Source organism: Bombina bombina, chromosome 1, assembly GCF_027579735.1.
Source record: "Bombina bombina isolate aBomBom1 chromosome 1, aBomBom1.pri, whole genome shotgun sequence".
NCBI lineage: Eukaryota > Metazoa > Chordata > Amphibia > Anura > Bombinatoridae > Bombina > Bombina bombina.
This window is the reverse complement of record NC_069499.1, coordinates 644,957,484-644,979,514: the sequence shown is the minus strand read 5'-3', so window position 1 is coordinate 644,979,514 and position 22,031 is coordinate 644,957,484.

The following is a 22,031-nucleotide window of genomic DNA, read 5'->3' as shown; positions in this document are numbered from 1 at the left end:
TAAACCCTAATATAGCTACAATATAAATAATAATTATATTGTAGCTATGTTAGGATTTATTTTTATTTTATAGGTAACTTTCAATTTATTTTAACCAGGTACAATAGCTATTAAATAGTTATTAACTATTTAATAGCTTACCTAGCTAAAATAAAGAGAAATTTACCTGTAAAATAAAAACTAACCAAAGTTACAATTACACCTAACACTACACTATCATTAAATAAATTATTCCTATTTAAAACTAAATACTTACCTGTAAAATAAACCCTAAGATAGCTACAATGTAATTAATAATTACATTGTAGCTATCTTAGGATTTATATTTATTTTACAGGCAACTTTGTATTTATTTTAGCTAGTTAGAATAGTTATTAAATAGTTATTAACTATTTAATAACTACCTAGCTAAAACAAATACAAAATTACCTGTAAAATAAATCCTAACCTAAGTTACAATTAAACCTAACACTACACTATCATTAAATAAATTAAATAAATTAAATACAAATAACTACAATTAAATACAATTACATAAACTAACTAAAGTACAAAAAATAAAAAAGCTAAGTTACAAAAAATAAAAAAATAGGTTACAAACATTTAAAAAATATTACAACAATTTTAAGCTAATTACACCTAATCTAAGCCCCCTAATAAAATAACAAAGCCCCCCAAAATAAAAAAAATCCCTACCCTATTCTACATTAAAAAAGTTCAAAGCTCTTTTACCTTACCAGCCCTTAAAAGGGCCTTTTGTGGGGCATGCCCCAAAGAATTCAGCTCTTTTGCCTGTAAAAGAAAAATACAACCCCCCCAACATTAAAACCCACCACCCACATACCCCTAATCTAACCCAAACCCCCCTTAAAATAACCTAACACTAATCCCCTGAAGATCATCCTACCTTTAGTCGTCTTCACTCAGCCGAGCCACCGATGGAACTGAAGAGGAGATCCGGAGCGGCAGAAGTGATCCTCCAAGGGGCGCTGAAGAAATCTTCCATCCGATGAAGTGATCCTCCAGGCGGCGCTGAAGAAGTCTTCTATCCGGGCGATGTCATCTTCCAAGCAGCGCTGAAGAAGTCTTCTATCCGGGCGATGTCATCTTCCAAGCGGGGTCTTCAATCTTCAATCTTCATCCTGCCGACGCGGAACATCCTTCTTTCCCGACGGACTACCGACGAATGAAGGCTCCTTTAAGGGACGTCATCCAAGATGGCGTCCCTTCAATTCCGATTGGCTGATAGGATTCTATCAGCCAATCGGAATTAAGGTAGGAAAAATCTGATTGGCTGATTGAATCAGCCAATCAGATTGAGCTTGCATTCTATTGGCTGATCGGATCAGCCAATAGAATGCGAGCTCAATCTGATTGGCTGATTGGATCAGCCAATCGGATTGAACTTCAATCTGATTGGCTGATTCAATCAGCCAATCAGATTTTTCCTACCTTAATTCCGATTGGCTGATAGAATCCTATCAGCCAATCGGAATTGAAGGGACCCCATCTTGGATGACGTCCCTTAAAGGAGCCTTCATTCGTCGGTAGTCCGTCGGGAAAGAAGGATGTTCCGCGTCGGCGGGATGAAGATTGAAGATTGAAGACCCCGCTTGGAAGATGACATCGCCCGGCTAGACTTCTTTAGCGCCGCTTGGAAGATGACATCGCCCGGATAGAAGACTTCTTCAGTGCCGCCTGGAGGATCACTTCATCGGATGGAAGATTTCTTCAGCGCCCCTTGGAGGATCACTTCTGCCGCTCCGGATCTCCTCTTGAGTTCCATCGGTGGCTCGGCTGAGTGAAGACGACTAAAGGTAGGATGATCTTCAGGGGATTAGTGTTAGGTTATTTTAAGGGGGGTTTGGGTTAGATTAGGGGTATGTGGGTGGTGGGTTTTAATGTTGGGGGGGTTGTATTTTTCTTTTACAGGCAAAAGAGCTGAATTCTTTGGGGCATGCCCCACAAAAGGCCCTTTTAAGGGCTAGTAAGGTAAAAGAGCTTTGAACTTTTTTAATGTAGAATAGGGTAGGGATTTTTTTTTATTTTGGGGGGCTTTGTTATTTTATTAGGGGGCTTAGATTAGGTGTAATTAGCTTAAAATTGTTGTAATATTTTTTAAATGTTTGTAACCTATTTTTTTTTTTGTAACTTAGCTTTTTTTATTTTTTGTACTTTAGTTAGTTTATGTAATTGTATTTAATTGTAGTTATTTGTATTTAATTTATTTAATGATAGTGTAGTGTTAGGTGTAATTGTAACTTAGGTTAGTTTTTATTTTATAGGTTAATTTCTCTTTATTTTAGCTAGGTAAGCTATTAAATAGTTAATAACTATTTAATAGCTATTGTACCTAGTTAAAATAAATTGAAAGATGCTTGTAAAATAAAAATAAATCCTTATTATTATTTATATTGTAGCTATATTAGGGTTTATTTTATAGGTAAGTATTTAGTTTTAAATAGGATTAATTTAGTTCATACTAGAAATATTATTTAGATTTATTTAATTAATATTTAAGTTAGGGGGGTGTTAGGGTTAGTGTTAGACTTAGGTTTAGGGGTTAATAATTTTATTACAGTGGCGGTGGTGTAGTGGGGGGCAGGATAGGGGTTAATAAATGTATTATAGGTGGCGACGGTGTAGGGGGGGCAGGATAGGGGTTAATAAATTTAATATAGGTTGCGGCAGGGTCCGGGAGCGGCGGTTTAGGGGTTAATACATATATTATAGTTGCGGCGGGGTCAGGGAGCGGCGGTTTAGGGTTTAAACTATTTATTTAGTTGCGGCGAGGTGCGGGATCAGCAGGATAGGGGTTAATATCTTTATTATAGAGGGCGACGGTATAGGGGGGGCAGGATAGGGGTTACTAGGTAGAATGTAGGTGGCGGCGGTGTTTAGGAGCGGCGGTTTAGGGGTTAATACATTTATAAGAGTTGCGGCGGGGTCTAGGAGCGGCGGTTTAGGGGTTACTAACTTTATTGAGTTGCGGGGGGCTCCGGGGGCGCCGGTATAGGGGGTAGAACAGTGTAGGTTAGTGTGGGTGCTTAGTGACAGGCTAGCAAGAAAGCTGTAAAAAAGCCGAAGAGCAGCGAGATCGGATGAGTGATAACTCTCACAATCCGCTGCTCATCGCCCCGTACTTGGTGCGTGGCTTTTTGACAGATTTTTTGATAACTTAGGCGAATTTTTGCAGGTCCGCGGCGGCGACGTGAGGCGAGCTTAGGCGGGCGTATTGAACCGGCGAAGGCAGGTAAAGTAGACACGTTGATAACTACCCCCCTTAATCTCCTGCAACGGAAACGTTTTTTCACTGTAAGAGCAATAAAATTGTGGAACTCATTACCAAAGGATGTAATGAATGCCAATACCATAGATACATTTAAAAATAGTCTGGATAAATTTTTGTATAGAAACAAAATTCATGGATATGATTGCTAGTATTAAATGGGTCACATTTTAATGGGGTTATTTAAGCTTAACTGGAGCTTTTTGAAAGTATTTTAGATTTGTATAAGTTGAACTCGATGGACTTCAGTCTTTTTTCAACCTTATCTACTATGTTACTATGTTACTATGTTAATAGCTATTGTACCTAGTTAAAATAAATACCAAGTTACCTGTAAAATAAAAATAAACACTAAAATAGCTACAATGTAATTATTAATTATATTGTAGCTATCTTAGGGTTTATTTACTAGGTAAGTATTTAGATTTAAATAGGAATATTTTAATTAATAATATTAATATTAATTAGATTTATTTTAATAAGAATTTAGTTAGGGATGTTAGAGTTAGATAGGGTTATTATACTTAATATATATATAATATAATAACGATATTAACCCTAATATAATTAGGGTTAATATAGTTAATATATATAATATAATAACTATATTAACTATATTAACCCTAATATAATTAGGGTTAATATAGTTAATATATATAATATAATAACTATATTAACTATATTAACCCTAATATAATTAGGGTTAATATAGTTAATATAGCTGGCGGCGGTGTAGGGGGATTAGATTAGGGGTTAATCTATTTAATATAGGTGGCAGCTGTGTAGGGGGATTAGATTAAGGGTTAATCTATTTAATATAGGTGGCAGCGGTGTAGGGGGATTAGATTAGGGGTTAATCTATTTAATATAAGTGGCGGTGGTATAGGGGGATTAGATTAGGGGGTAATACATTTATTATAGGTGGCGGCGGTGTAGGGGGATTTAGATTATAGGCAAAAGAGCTGATTTATTTGTGACAATGCCCCGCCAAAAGCCCTTTTAAGGGCTGGTAAAAGAGCTGATTTCTTTGGGGCATGCCCCGCAAAAAGCCCTTTTAAGGGCTAGCAATAGAGCTGTTACTTTGGGGCAATGTCACGCAAAAGGCCCTTTTAAGGGCTGGTAATAGAGGTGATTACTTTAGGGGGATTAGATTAGGGGTTAATGTATTTAATATAGCTGGCGGTGGTGTAGGGGGATTAGATTAGGGGTTAATTAATTTAATATAGCTGGCGGCGGTATAGGGGGATTAAATTAGGGGTTAATTAATTTAATATAGCTGGCCGCGGTGTAGGGGGATTAGATTAGGGGTTAATACATTTAATATAGCTGGCGGCGGGGTAGGGGGATTAGATTAGGGGTTAATAATTTTAATATAGCTGGCGGCGGGGTAGGAGCTCACATTAGGGGGTAGTTTAATGTAGCTGGTGGCGGTGTAAGGGGCTCACATTAGGGGGTAGTTTAATATAGCTGGCGGCGGGGTATGAGCTCACATTAGGGGGTTTGTAATGTAGCTGGTGACGGTGTAGGGGGATCACATTAGGGGGTTATACTTTTAATGTAGGTGGTGGCGGGGTCCGGGAGCGGCGGTTTAGGGGTTAAACACTTTATTAGGGATTGCGGCGGGGGATCGCGGTTGACAGGTAGATAGACATTGTGCATGCGTTAGGTGTTAGGTTTTATTTGGCAGCTAGTTTAGGGAGTTACAGGGCTCCAATAGACAGCTTAAGGCTTACTACGGCTGCATTTTGTGGCGAGGTGAAAATGGAGTAAGATTTCTCCATTTTCGCCACGTAAGTCCTTACGCTGTATATTGGATACCAAACTGCGCGGGTTTGGTATACCTGCCTATGGCCCAAAAAACTACGGGTGAAGGCAGAAATATACGAGCGTAACTTCTAGGTTACGCCGTATATAGGATACCAAACCCGCCCAAATTTTGGTGTCGCCGGCTTCTGTGGGCGACGCTGTACATCGGATCGAGGCCCTGATGTGTTAAGCACCTGCTAAGCAAAGCCTCAGTATATACATGGGGGAAATTAAACATGTTCCAAATTGTACAACACTATTGAGATGCCTTGCTTCATCACCCCTTGCCTTACCTGACACCTGGCCTCACACTGCTAAACTTCAGTGTAACAGAAGACAACGGATAAAGAAAACTACAAAAAAAAAATGTACTGTAAGCAACGAGACTAATGCCACAGCGCCCTCTATGATGGGCGTACTGCACTGCACACAATATTCATAAACTATATTATACAGTCCGACTGAATTGAACAAGAGACAAGCTTAAAAGGCAGCAACAGGAAAAAATGGACTGTCCCAGAAAAAAACAGGATAGTTGACAAATGATTGAATTGAAAGTGATGCAGCATAACTGTAAAACGCTGACAAGAAAATATCACCTGAACATCTCTATGTAAAAAGGAAGATATTTTACCTCACAATTTCCTCAGCTCACCAGAGTAAGTGCTGTGTAAAAAGTTATCTTTAAGTTATTGCCCACCTGCAGGTAAATAAAAAAAAAAGGAAGAAATGAACAGCAGCCAAACAGCATCAGCGCTGCTGAGGTCATGAACTCTTTTACTGTGATCTCATGAGATTTCACTTAACTCTCATGAGATTTCATAGTAAACTTTCTGAAACTGAATACATTAAATAACATGAGTGTGTATGAGTCACACTCCCTTACAGATCCCAGGACAGACATACTTACTGGCTGCTTAAAGTCCTTTACAATAAGGTGTGAATACTTAGGACATTTTGAGGTAAAATATATTTTTTACATAGAGATGTTCAGGTGATATTTTCTAGTCAGCTTTTTACTGCTATGCTGCACCATTTTCAAGTGTTTAAACATTTGGGTATCATGTCCCTTTTATATGAATATGATATTATTAGCATAACTTAAAGCTGCTGGGATGATTCACATGACTGGTCAGTTAACTTAAAGGGTTATACCTTATTTAGGAGGGATAGGGGTAATAAAAGGGGAGGAGGAATTTGCATGTATATTAGTACCGACCTTAAAGGGACATAATACTCATATGTTAAATCACTTGAAACTGATGCAGTATAACTGTAAAAAGCTGACAGGAAAATATCACCTGCACATTTCTATGTAAAAAGGAAGATATTTTACCTCACAATTTCCTCAGCTCAGCAGATAAGTTCTGTGTAAAAAGTTATACTTCAGCTGTTGCTCAGCTGCAGGTAAAAAAAAAAAAAAGAAAAGAAATGAACAGCAGCCAATCAGCATCAGCAGTGCTGAGGTCATGAACTTTTTTACTGTGATCTCATGAGATTTGACTTAACTCTCATGAGATTTCATAGTAAACTTCCTTAAACTGAATAGGGAAATAAGATGAGTGTGCACGTAAGCTCACTCCCTTAGCTGTCCCGGGACAGACATTCTGATTTGTTGCTTAGAAGTCCTTTACAATGGGATGTGGCTACTGAGGAAGTTTTGAGGTAAAATATCTTTCTTTTTTACATAGAGATGTTCAGGTGATATTTTCTAGTCAGCTTTTTACAGCTATGCTGCATCACTTCCAAGTGTTTCAACATTTGGGTATCATGGCCCTTTAAACCTACAATAAGGAAAGATACAGGTAAAAACCCCTTTATCCAAACTGTTTGGGACCGAAAAAGGTTTGGATTTCAGAATAGTTTGGATTTTGAAATATTTGCATCTGTAACATGGGAGAGATGCAATATTTACATGTCATAATACAGCTTATACCTGTAACCTAAAGGTAGTTTTATATAATTTTTTAAAACTTTTGCATACATAATACCCTCAGAAAGTTAGTACAGTACTGTAATCAGAAAGGTAATACTTGTTCTTTAAAAAAGACTATTATTTGCATTTTAGAACACAAAACCAAACCAAATACACAGGAAGAGAAGCTTGTAACTTACAAACTGGGTGAAAATTGTAATTTCTTTCCTAAGATATGGAGAGTCCACAATGTCATCAATTACTAGTGGGAATATCACTCCTGGCCAGCAGGAGGAGGCAAAGCACACCACAGCAAAGCTGTTAAATGTCACTCCCCTACCCATAATCCCCAGTCAGTCATTCTCTTTGCCTCTGTCAATGGACGGCCAGATTGCAGGTAAGTGCCTTTTGTCTTCTAGGTATTGGAGACTGTGCACTTAATAAGGTTGACTGCAACATTATGTGGGACATACGTATCCTTTATAAGGATATTGTCAGGCAGGGAGCAGTCACTTAAATGTTTATTACTTTTATTTGGTTTAAATGATAAACCTTTTCTTTTATTGTGGGTTAAGCTAAGCAAGCTATTTGTTATATCAGATATAGCGCAATTTGTGCTTATAGTGTCAGACTAGTCTCACACAAGTTATACCGGTGTGCTCTACGTTGTGGAGATTCTCGTTAAAACTCTGTTGTTGATAATGTTTTATGTGCTTAGAGACTTTTCTCATCAGATGGGCTGAACAATGTTTTTTTTCTAGGATTCTGTATGTTAATAACTTATGGTACTGCTCTGTTGAGGTTCGCAATTTGGGACCATGCTCTCTAGGTAGCCACCGGTCTTCCGCTATTACAAATAGCGTGGTGAGAAGGACGCTGGAATATTTGTTGTTTGCTTAGAAGCACGCACTTGTGTGTGGCGCAGTTTCTCATTGGCGGGTCACGTGACACGCTTCTCCGTCTTAGTCTGAGACTTGTTCAGCTAGCGGAGTGGCGGCTTCTCTGAATAATTTTCAGCACACGATCGGCAGGAGAGCTCTGCCGTGTTTCCTTGGCTATATGTGTTCCTCAAGTCGAGTGTTTTTTCTCTAACCTGTTACAAATAAATTCTTTTTCGATCAGTTTAAAGTGACAGTACATAAGGTTTAAATGTAGGGACATTTATTTGTCTGTTTACCTAGCTTAGTACTAGACTTTTTCGCAGAGAAGCCCTTTTAGTGTTCTGTTTAAAGTGACAGTACATAACATATTTACATTTACATATTTACATATTAAAATATTAAAATAAAATAATTATAATTTTCTCCTTTATTTTTGATCTAAGGACATGGAAGATCTGTGGGGGGTTTTTTGTTTGTTTTTTTATGTTTGTTATGTATTGAGTTTTAAATTGTTCACTTTTGCAGTTCTGTGCTGCTTGCTTAGCTAGAACTTTCTCAGGTAGAGATAGATTGTTGCCGCTGAACCCGATGTCTCTCAGGATGATGCTGTTCAGGCAAATGCCACAGCCTTCTCCTTATACGTCCCAAGCCTCAAGGGTGTCACGTGCAGTGCCCTGCGGTTCCTCTCAATCTCCTGGAGTAGTTTATTTGCTGGCAGAAATTGATGTACAGGTATCTTCTGTGGTATCTGCGGCATTATCTGTTTATTTCTATGTTAAAGACAAAAAGCAAGAGGAAACTTAGAGATTCAGATAGTAAGGGTTCTGTTCCATCTGCTGCTACACAGGTGGTCCTCCTTCATAAGTCTGATGAGGAGAATACGTCGGTAGCTTCTGAGGGTGGATTCTCAGATTTGGACAGTATAATCATCTGATGCTGAAAAAGTATCCTTCAGATTTTAGCTTGAACACCTTCTGTATTGTTAAAGGAGGTTTTGGCTACTTTGGACGACTACGATACTCTTGTCGTTGTCAACCCTGGGAAGTATAGTAAATCTAATAAATTCTATGATATTCCTTCCTTAATGAACATGTTTTTAGACCGTGTAACAGTGATGATTCACAAGAATGGGAGAAACCAGGGATTTTTCTCTTGTATCCCATCTTTAAAAAGATGCTTACTGTTGCTGACTCTATTAAAGATAGGGTGCACGTGCCTTAAAGGGACATGAAACCCAACATTTTTCTTTCATGATTCAGATAGAGAATACAATTTCAAACAACTTTCCAATTTACTTCTATTATTTAATTTGCTTCTTTCTCTTGTTATCCTTTGCCGAAATGTTTATCTAGGAAAGTTCATGTGCAGCAGAGAACCTAGGTTCTAGCTGTTGATTAGTGGCTGCATATATAAACTGATTCTCATTGGCTCACCCATGTGTTCAGTTAGAAACCAGTAGTGCACAGCTGCTCCTTCAACAAATTATACCAAGAGAATAAAACAGATTAGATAATAGAAGTAAATTAGAAAGTTGTTTAAAATTGTATTCTCTATCTGAATCATGAAATAATTTTTTTGGGTTTCATGTCCCTTTAAGTAGATGGAGCCTTTTCTACTCTGGCTAAGATAAATATGATCCCTATAGAGTATAGCTGCTCTTTTACGGATCCCAGGGACAAGTTGCTGGAGGCTTATTTGATGAAGACGTATGTTAAATTCAAGATCTCCAATGGCAACCTGCAGTTTGTATTGCCACTGTTTCAAGTGTGGCATCTTATTGGTGCACGCCTTGTCTTATTCAATTTTTAAGAGACTCCTTTGGAGGAGTTCCAAGACAGAATTCCGGCTCTCAGGCTAGTCAATTCCTTTATTTCTGATGCTTCCATGCAAGTTTAATCTGGGTGCTGCTTGAATAGAATTGTGGCTAATTAAGCAGTTTAGTAACTGAGAGTTACAGGTTTGATTCCCTATACTGGTAGAGCAAAATTATTTAAGAGCCAAGATATCTGGCTTTGCTGTGCTAACCCGTAGGGTGTTGTGGCTAAGATCTTGGTCAGTGGGTATTACCCCTAAGTCCAAGCTTCTGGCGCTTCCTTACAAGGGTTTGAGCTTGTTTAGATAAAACAGTATATGATAGTGATTGCCTATTCAGTCGGGCAGAACTATGCTCACCTTAAAAAACTATCCCAACGGTTTTGTGTACAATAGGTCAAAAAAATAGGTGGCGCAAGTGAATGCTGTTCTGACTAATAATGGTGTAAAATGTATTTCAGATTCCTTGTGTGTCTGATAATGTTCTCACCTTACATAGGCTGTATTGAAATTTCAAGTGTAAATGGTGTCTCTCCAGGACAATAAAGCTTCTAGATTCAAATTCTATAGTTTAAATATATATATATTTATTGAATAAAAGATTCTTGTTTATTAAATGAACGATTCTTATATATGAGATCAAAATAATGATGATCTATTCACAAGTGATAATCAGTTGACAATTTAAAACATTTGGTAAAATATAAAATATGATAGTACAATATTAAAAACACCGGTGTTCTTCATAAACAAAAAACTATAAAAACTCAAATTGAGATAATATAAGCAAGCAGGTGTACTCAGAAGATAAAACCAAAAAATAAACAGAGGAGACTCATGTACCTCTAAGCGTATGACTATCAAAAAACATATATAAATGCATATATGAGTATATGAACCATATGTCTGGTATCCGTTAAACTAGCGTATATATATACTTCACAGATGTATAAGGGTTAAGCAAATATTATACAGTTCCTTATTGCTTAATGTTCTGGCAAAACATGGGGTGGTTATCCTTCCGTCAAAAATATATTTGAGCCAATGTATATTGAAACAAGTGTGGCAAAATGTAGCCAGTAATATGTAGCTGCAGTGTTATTTCTTAGATTTCAGCGTCTCTGTTTTTTAATCAGAGGTAGGTTTACATACGGTTTTTAGCTTGGTGTAGCGATTCCTTCCTTAAAAACAGTGCACTGTTGACGTCTTCCCTCTGCTGTGCAGAAAAAGCCGGTGGAGTACTAAGTCCCTTAGCCTCCGTTTACCAGCTGTGTTGGTAGTTGTTTCCTTAGATTCGTTGTTTACCCAGTAATGGGCCTTGATGGTATTCTTATGAGCTCCGGTCACAACTTGCTTCTTTCTTTGTGAGTGTATAACCCAGACTCGGTCTTTATTTTCACCGGTCTCCTTGCTGTTATCACAGCTGACAAAGTTCTCCTCTGGAGCTGAGTTGTTTTGGCTCACTTCTTAATTTCAAGTGATCAGGTTTCTACGCGTTTCGGCGTTCTGCCTTTCTCAAGATACCTGATTGAACCACCTGTAGCCTTTTTATCTGGATCTCCCATGTTCCATCTCTTCAGCTTAACCCTTAATGTTTCTGTTTCTTGTGGATTCGTTTAGAGTTTTACTGTAATCTTAGTTCTTCCACTGTCCTTTGTGAAAGGTTTTCTTAAAATAATTATATTTTTTATTTAAATCCTCAGGTTCATTTTCTCCATATTAGACATCACATAAACAGTAATATTTGGTTCATATATTTCGAGTTCATATTTACAGATATTCTACATTCTTTTTTATGTGCCTAATTCAACTTGATATATGGAAACTTACTATAAAAATATGTTATTATAATATTATAGTAATAATAGTATATATATATATATTCCAGAAAATTAATACAATTAATTTATAAAGTTTGTGTGAATATGTAAATGTTCAATTAGCTAATTTTTGTGATTCTAAATCAGATATTAATTCTATATAGAGTATACTTATACAGTCCTGTATTCTTGTTATACTTGTGTAGTGGGGTATTTCATCATCTCATATATAGGTGTTATTTATACATAAGTGTTGTTTATCCAGGTTGTAGAAAAGATACTGGAAGTGCTTATGATACACAAATCTTTAATAGTTATCTAGAAACATATATTGTTTTATTAACATCCGTGGTCACCTATAATCAATGACTCTTGTTTTTATATTCCTGCCATATGTTGTCACCTCATTTCCTACTATATTCTTTACCTCGATATAAGTTATGTGTGTGTTTGTATCTTACTAATGGAGAGTTGTATTCATATAGCGTATTACTTTATATACAAGGAAGTATTGATTGTATTATAAGTCTATATTATAGAATTAAGGTCTAGTTCACTATTTAATCCCTTAGGGAATAAGGTCCCCATTCTAAAGATAATTTCAGCTTCTTTATGGAGTAACTTTCTCTCCATGTTCCCTCCTCTATTGTCTTCTCTTACTAGTTTAATGCCCCAATATTTTAGTTCTTTTGGATTGCTATTATGATGTTCCTTAAAGTGTACATACAGTCTTGTATTTTCTTTGCCCTGCTCTATGCACCAAATGTGTTCTCTAATTCGCTCTCTGAGACTTCTGCTCGTTTGTCCCAGGTATTGTAATTTGCACGAACACTGTAATATGTATATGACATTATTGTCTGTGCATCTTATTATGTCATTTATTTTAAAATTCATGTTGTTACTTGTTGAAATTATTTGATTCGTTTTATGGCTAAATTGGCAAGACTTACAATCATAACAGGGAAAGAAACCTGTTAGTCGCTCCCCTTTTAGATTCACTATGTTGTTGGTAGTTTTACATTTATATTCACTTGGTGAAAGTATGTTCTTAAGGTTTGTTGCTTTTCTATATATTATATCTGGTGTTGGTTTAAGTTGTTTTCCAATAACTGGGTCACTTCTGGCCAAATGCCAGTGTTTCTTAATGATATTTTGTACTTGTTTATATTGTGCTGAATATGTTGTTATAAAGGGTATTTTTAACATGTTGAAGTCAGTCTCTTCGGTTTGATTTAGTTTTTTATCTTCTAGTAGTGTTTCTCTCTTTATTTCTCTAACTATGTTTTTTGTATTAATGATTTGTATTTCATTATATCCTTTTTCTACAAACCTGTCCTGTATAGTCAGTGCTTGTCTGTCAAAGTCTGCTATGTCGCTACAGTTACGTCTAATACGTGAAAACTGTCCTTTCGGTATGTTTTTTTTCCACTTTATGTGGTGACTACTGTTGCGTTCAATATAGTTGTTAGCATCGATTTTTTTAAAAAATGTAGTGGTGTTGATTTTATTGTCAGTGATAGATACCTCAATGTCTAGAAAGCTGATGTGTTCCTTACTGCATTCATGGCTAAATAAAAGTCCCAAGTTATTACTGTTAAGATCTTCCATGAATAGTAAAAATAGTTCCTGGTCCCCCTCCCAGATGATAAAGACGTCATCTATAAAACGTTTAAAGAGCACGAGATTCGCACCCCAAGGAGTAGAGTTTATAAAATTCTCCTCAAATTTTCCCACGAATAAATTCGCGTAGCTGGGTGCGAATCTCGTGCCCATTGCAGTGCCTCTTTGTTGGAGGTAATACTTTCCATCAAATTTAAAATAGTTATTCTGTAAAATAAAAGCCATACAATCTAAAATAAATTTTTGTTGAATGGGATTCATATCTTTATCTTGTTTTAGATACATTTCTGTAGCTTCTAGCCCATGTGTGTGTTCAATACAGGTGTAAAGTGAGCTTACATCGCACGTAGCCATTAAGTAATTGTCCTTCCATTTTATGTCTTTAATGATATTGAGAAAATGTTTGGTGTCTTTTAAATAAGAGGATATGTTCTTTACATGTTTCTGCAGAAAAAAGTCAACATACTGTGAGAGGTTGGAAGTTAACGAATCAATGCCCGATATGATGGGGCGTCCTGGTGGATTTGATATATCTTTATGTACTTTTGGCAAAAAAATAGAACACAGGTGTTCTGGGGTATTCTGTGTTAAGGAATTTGAATTCTTGGGTGTTAATTATTCCTTTAGTTTTTGCCTCTATCAGCATGTTGTCGAGATTATTTTTCATTCTATTTATAGGGTTATTGACAAGTTTCTTATATGTCACTGTATCTCCTAATAGTCTATATGCTTCTGTCAGATATTTACTTGTATCCATAATTACGACCCCTCCCCCTTTGTCTGCTTGTTTTATAATGATGTTTTTATTCTCTTTAAGTCCTTTGAGGGTTTGTTTTTCTTTTTTGGTCATATTCCACTTCATGTCTTTATTAGTGTCTATTTTATCTATATCTTCTTTCACTTTCCTTTCAAACATCTCTATTGCGCTCCCTTTTTCATGAGTTGGAAAGAAGTTGGATTTTTGTTTTAAATTAGTATGTATATATGTGGGGTCTTCATTAGCATAATTCATTATTGGATTTTTCATGAAATATTTTTTCAGGGTTAATTTCCTAGTTAGTTGGTTCACATTAATTAGAGTTTCAAACTTATTAAGTTTGTTTGCCGGAGCAAATGATAATCCTTTGCTTAATATGGATGTTTCTTCTTGACTTAATGTTATTTTACTCAGGTTGAAAATACCTCTTGTTTTTACTTTGATTTCTTGGTTGCCTTTTTTGCGCTTTCTAATCCCTCTTCCTCTACCTCCTCTAGTCTTCGTTTTCCCTTTGGAGGGTCGTGTGACTGAATTGGTCCCTCCTCTAAAAAAGATTTTCATGTGCCTACTTTTGTTTGTGTTGATGTTTCACCAGTGTTATTTTCTTCTGTTAGTGAACTAAATCTATTCTGTGTCTTAACTTCCCATTTGTTAGGTGTTTGTCTCTTTTCTGTGTGTGATTTATAATTACTATCTTTTTGTAACTGTTTGTGTCTTTGTGGATCTCTATTATGTTGTGGAGTGTGCTGATCCTCATTGCTATAGTAGGGATCTTTCCATTCGTTATGTGCTGATCTATTAGTTACGTGATAATGTGACTCCCTTCCTTGTGTATTCCAATGTCTACTCCCATAATATGTGTTGTAGTGTCTATTTTTCTCAAAGTGATTATCTTGTCTTCTCTCTCTTTCTTCATGGTTTCTCCCATAGTGGTAATTTTCATTATCGTGAAATTCTCTCCTATTCCTAGTGTCATTATATCTATCATCATAATCTCTATTCCTATCCCAATCGTTCCTAAATCTCCTTCTTCCTCTATTATGATATGTTTCATCTGTATACCAATTCCGTCTGTCATTATCGTTTGTGTAACCCTTTCTGTTTCCATGTCTCATTTCTCTCTGATAATTTTCATTTTTGTTTTTATATTGCTCGTCATGTTTCCTATCTTTAAATCTGTCAATTGTATTTATGTTGATTGTAGAATTATCATTGTATTTGTTGTGATCTTTCAAATTTAGATTCTTATTGGGATTTGTGGATATGGTGTTTTCCTCTAGTGTGGCTTTTTTACTAAATATGTGTGCGCTGTTAGAATTTACATCTGTAATATCATCTTCATCTGAATTCCCATTTTTATTATAGTCTTCTAGATCGCGTCTAAATTTTTTCCATTTAATTTCTAATACCCCTAACTTTAAATCTTCCAGGTTTTTTATAATCTCCTGTTGTCTCAGGTTAGATGTCTCTTTAAGTTTAATTCCCTCTAATTTATTTTTACTTTCTTGGATCTTTTCTCCTATTTCTACTATAGAAATATTCCTTGCTTTAATAATAATGTTAATCAGTCCTATGGAGGCTGTTTCGAGTGTATCATACCACTCTTTATTTAGTTCTTCATTAAGTTTGAATGTACAATCTTTTTTTAAACGTAGGCCTCTAGGGACCATTTTTTCATTATTGTATTTATTTAGAAATGCTATTTCTAATTTTTGTTTGATTTCTTTAATCAAAATGTTTTCTAGGTCATCTAGAATTTCTGTTTCGTCGATTTTATTCATTCTAGTCGGTGTGTGTGTAGGATTTAATACATTAAGCCTAGTGTCAATGTCTTCCAGAATGTTATTCCTCATATTAAAAATATCCATTTTCTGATTCTGTATATATACCACTATCCAACTGTATGACAATCAAGGGATGGCAAAAGATAAAACAGTATATGATAGTGATTGCCTATTCAGTCGGGCAGAACTATGCTCACCTTAAAAAACTATCCCAACGGTTTTGTGTACAATAGGTCAAAAAAATAGGTGGCGCAAGTGAATGCTGTTCTGACTAATAATGGTGTAAAATGTATTTCAGATTCCTTGTGTGTCTGATAATGTTCTCACCTTACATAGGCTGTATTGAAATTTCAAGTGTAAATGGTGTCTCTCCAGGACAATAAAGCTTCTAGATTCAAATTCTATAGTTTAAATATATATATATTTATTGAATAAAAGATTCTTGTTTATTAAATGAACGATTCTTATATATGAGATCAAAATAATGATGATCTATTCACAAGTGATAATCAGTTGACAATTTAAAACATTTGGTAAAATATAAAATATGATAGTACAATATTAAAAACACCGGTGTTCTTCATAAACAAAAAACTATAAAAACTCAAATTGAGATAATATAAGCAAGCAGGTGTACTCAGAAGATAAAACCAAAAAATAAACAGAGGAGACTCATGTACCTCTAAGCGTATGACTATCAAAAAACATATATAAATGCATATATGAGTATATGAACCATATGTCTGGTATCCGTTAAACTAGCGTATATATATACTTCACAGATGTATAAGGGTTAAGCAAATATTATACAGTTCCTTATTGCTTAATGTTCTGGCAAAACATGGGGTGGTTATCCTTCCGTCAAAAATATATTTGAGCCAATGTATATTGAAACAAGTGTGGCAAAATGTAGCCAGTAATATGTAGCTGCAGTGTTATTTCTTAGATTTCAGCGTCTCTGTTTTTTAATCAGAGGTAGGTTTACATACGGTTTTTAGCTTGGTGTAGCGATTCCTTCCTTAAAAACAGTGCACTGTTGACGTCTTCCCTCTGCTGTGCAGAAAAAGCCGGTGGAGTACTAAGTCCCTTAGCCTCCGTTTACCAGCTGTGTTGGTAGTTGTTTCCTTAGATTCGTTGTTTACCCAGTAATGGGCCTTGATGGTATTCTTATGAGCTCCGGTCACAACTTGCTTCTTTCTTTGTGAGTGTATAACCCAGACTCGGTCTTTATTTTCACCGGTCTCCTTGCTGTTATCACAGCTGACAAAGTTCTCCTCTGGAGCTGAGTTGTTTTGGCTCACTTCTTAATTTCAAGTGATCAGGTTTCTACGCGTTTCGGCGTTCTGCCTTTCTCAAGATACCTGATTGAACCACCTGTAGCCTTTTTATCTGGATCTCCCATGTTCCATCTCTTCAGCTTAACCCTAGAAGCTAGAAGCTACAGAAATGTATCTAAAACAAGATAAAGATATGAATCCCATTCAACAAAAATTTATTTTAGATTGTATGGCTTTTATTTTACAGAATAACTATTTTAAATTTGATGGAAAGTATTACCTCCAACAAAGAGGCACTGCAATGGGCACGAGATTCGCACCCAGCTACGCGAATTTATTCGTGGGAAAATTTGAGGAGAATTTTATAAACTCTACTCCTTGGGGTGCGAATCTCGTGCTCTTTAAACGTTTTATAGATGACGTCTTTATCATCTGGGAGGGGGACCAGGAACTATTTTTACTATTCATGGAAGATCTTAACAGTAATAACTTGGGACTTTTATTTAGCCATGAATGCAGTAAGGAACACATCAGCTTTCTAGACATTGAGGTATCTATCACTGACAATAAAATCAACACCACTACATTTTTTAAAAAAATCGATGCTAACAACTATATTGAACGCAACAGTAGTCACCACATAAAGTGGAAAAAAAACATACCGAAAGGACAGTTTTCACGTATTAGACGTAACTGTAGCGACATAGCAGACTTTGACAGACAAGCACTGACTATACAGGACAGGTTTGTAGAAAAAGGATATAATGAAATACAAATCATTAATACAAAAAACATAGTTAGAGAAATAAAGAGAGAAACACTACTAGAAGATAAAAAACTAAATCAAACCGAAGAGACTGACTTCAACATGTTAAAAATACCCTTTATAACAACATATTCAGCACAATATAAACAAGTACAAAATATCATTAAGAAACACTGGCATTTGGCCAGAAGTGACCCAGTTATTGGAAAACAACTTAAACCAACACCAGATATAATATATAGAAAAGCAACAAACCTTAAGAACATACTTTCACCAAGTGAATATAAATGTAAAACTACCAACAACATAGTGAATCTAAAAGGGGAGCGACTAACAGGTTTCTTTCCCTGTTATGATTGTAAGTCTTGCCAATTTAGCCATAAAACGAATCAAATAATTTCAACAAGTAACAACATGAATTTTAAAATAAATGACATAATAAGATGCACAGACAATAATGTCATATACATATTACAGTGTTCGTGCAAATTACAATACCTGGGACAAACGAGCAGAAGTCTCAGAGAGCGAATTAGAGAACACATTTGGTGCATAGAGCAGGGCAAAGAAAATACAAGACTGTATGTACACTTTAAGGAACATCATAATAGCAATCCAAAAGAACTAAAATATTGGGGCATTAAACTAGTAAGAGAAGACAATAGAGGAGGGAACATGGAGAGAAAGTTACTCCATAAAGAAGCTGAAATTATCTTTAGAATGGGGACCTTATTCCCTAAGGGATTAAATAGTGAACTAGACCTTAATTCTATAATATAGACTTATAATACAATCAATACTTCCTTGTATATAAAGTAATACGCTATATGAATACAACTCTCCATTAGTAAGATACAAACACACACATAACTTATATCGAGGTAAAGAATATAGTAGGAAATGAGGTGACAACATATGGCAGGAATATAAAAACAAGAGTCATTGATTATAGGTGACCACGGATGTTAATAAAACAATATATGTTTCTAGATAACTATTAAAGATTTGTGTATCATAAGCACTTCCAGTATCTTTTCTACAACCTGGATAAACAACACTTATGTATAAATAACACCTATATATGAGATGATGAAATACCCCACTACACAAGTATAACAAGAATACAGGACTGTATAAGTATACTCTATATAGAATTAATATCTGATTTAGAATCACAAAAATTAGCTAATTGAACATTTACATATTCACACAAACTTTATAAATTAATTGTATTAATTTTCTGGAATATATATATATATACTATTATTACTATAATATTATAATAACATATTTTTATAGTAAGTTTCCATATATCAAGTTGAATTAGGCATATAAAAAAGAATGTAGAATATCTGTAAATATGAACTCGAAATATATGAACCAAATATTACTGTTTATGTGATGTCTAATATGGAGAAAATGAACCTGAGGATTTAAATAAAAAATATAATTATTTTAAGAAAACCTTTCACAAAGGACAGTGGAAGAACTAAGATTACAGTAAAACTCTAAACGAATCCACAAGAAACAGAAACATTAAGGGTTAAGCTGAAGAGATGGAACATGGGAGATCCAGATAAAAAGGCTACAGGTGGTTCAATCAGGTATCTTGAGAAAGGCAGAACGCCGAAACGCGTAGAAACCTGATCACTTGAAATTAAGAAGTGAGCCAAAACAACTCAGCTCCAGAGGAGAACTTTGTCAGCTGTGATAACAGCAAGGAGACCGGTGAAAATAAAGACCGAGTCTGGGTTATACACTCACAAAGAAAGAAGCAAGTTGTGACCGGAGCTCATAAGAATACCATCAAGGCCCATTACTGGGTAAACAACGAATCTAAGGAAACAACTACCAACACAGCTGGTAAACGGAGGCTAAGGGACTTAGTACTCCACCGGCTTTTTCTGCACAGCAGAGGGAAGACGTCAACAGTGCACTGTTTTTAAGGAAGGAATCGCTACACCAAGCTAAAAACCGTATGTAAACCTACCTCTGATTAAAAAACAGAGACGCTGAAATCTAAGAAATAACACTGCAGCTACATATTACTGGCTACATTTTGCCACACTTGTTTCAATATACATTGGCTCAAATATATTTTTGACGGAAGGATAACCACCCCATGTTTTGCCAGAACATTAAGCAATAAGGAACTGTATAATATTTGCTTAACCCTTATACATCTGTGAAGTATATATATACGCTAGTTTAACGGATACCAGACATATGGTTCATATACTCATATATGCATTTATATATGTTTTTTGATAGTCATACGCTTAGAGGTACATGAGTCTCCTCTGTTTATTTTTTGGTTTTATCTTCTGAGTACACCTGCTTGCTTATATTATCTCAATTTGAGTTTTTATAGTTTTTTGTTTATGAAGAACACCGGTGTTTTTAATATTGTACTATCATATTTTATATTTTACCAAATGTTTTAAATTGTCAACTGATTATCACTTGTGAATAGATCATCATTATTTTGATCTCATATATAAGAATCGTTCATTTAATAAACAAGAATCTTTTATTCAATAAATATATATATATTTAAACTATAGAATTTGAATCTAGAAGCTTTATTGTCCTGGAGAGACACCATTTACACTTGAAATTTCAATACAGCCTATGTAAGGTGAGAACATTATCAGACACACAAGGAATCTGAAATACATTTTACACCATTATTAGTCAGAACAGCATTCACTTGCGCCACCTATTTTTTTGACCTTTTGAGCTTGTTTAGACCTGGTCTGGCAGAAGTGATTTCTGATATTTCTGGTGGAAAAGGGTCATTTCTACCATAAAACAAGTAGAATAGGTTGTCTAAGTTCCTTAGACGACCTATTCTATTATTTGCAGTCCAGGTAAAAAGAGAGGCATTCTTGAACTGTGTTTAGGACCTTCCTCCCTGGGAGTGATAGTCCCAGTTCCAGTAAGGGAATAGGGCCTGAATTCTATTCAACTAGTTTTCTGAGTACCTTCCTTCAAAATGGAATCCATTTGTTCCATTCTTCTTTTGGTTAGAGGGTCTGTTCATGACGAACATAGACCTGAAGGATGCGTATCCTCATGTTTTCCATCTTAAGGAATCTTTTCAAGTTCCTGAGATTCGCCCTTCTAGGAAGACTCTTTCAGGTCTATATTCTAGCAAACTCTCATTCAGAGATCTTGTTGTCTTTTCTATGTTCTCATGGATGGAGACAAATCTGGAAAATAGTTCCCTTGTTCCATCTATAAGGGTAGTTTTCTTAGGGACCATAATAGTTTCCCTATCTATGAAAATATTTCTGAAAGAGGTCAGAAAATCAAGGATGTCTTCCTATTCTCCCTATCTAGGAGAAGGGGAACATGTGGATCTGTCTTTAAAGATAGATCTAGATCAGTCGTCATTAGACTCTCTTCCGTGGTGGCTTTCTCAGGAGCATCTGTCTAGGGGCACATGCTTCGGGAGACCTTCCTGGGTGATTGTGACCACGGACGCCAGCCTGTGGGGCTGGGGAGCAGTCTGGGAAGCAATTCTCAATGCTCTGATGACTTGACCTCAGCCCGGTTTATCAGATTCCAGTCGGACAATATCTGCTCAGTGGCTTACATCAATCACCATGGAGGAACTCTGAGTTTCCTAGCCATGATGGCCCAGATTTTGTTCAGTGCGCAGAAGCTTACAATTGCTGTCTATCTACCAACACCATTCCAGGGTGGACTACTGGGAAGCAGACTTCCTGAGCAGACAGAAATTTCATCCCCGGCAGTGGGCACTCCATCTGGAGGTGTTCTCCAGGTTAACCCTCAAATGGGGGATGCCTGAGTTGGTTCTGATGGCGTCTCGGCAGAATGCCAAGCTTCCAAGGTATGGTTCAAGATCGAGAAATCCACAGACCACCCTGATAGATGCTCTGGTGGTTCCTTTGGATTTCAGTCTGGCATATCTGTTTCCTCCGTTTGCTCTCCTTCCACGAGTCTTTGCTTGTATCTCTCAGGAGAGAACATCAGTAATTCCAATAGCCCCTGTGTGGCTCGCAGGATCTGGTATGCAGACCTAGTGAAGATGTCATCTCTTCCACCTTGGAGGTTGCCTCTGAGGAAGGACTTTCTAACTTAGGGTTCTTTCCTTTATCCAAATGTCATTTCTCTGAAGCTGACTGCTTAGAGATTGAACACCTAGTTCTGTATAAGTCGGTAATTGAGACCATGATTCAGGCTGGCAAGCCTGTTACTAGAAGGATTTACCATAAGGTATGGTGTAAATACCTTCATTGGTGAGACTCTAAGAGCTACTCTTGGAGTAGGGATAGGAT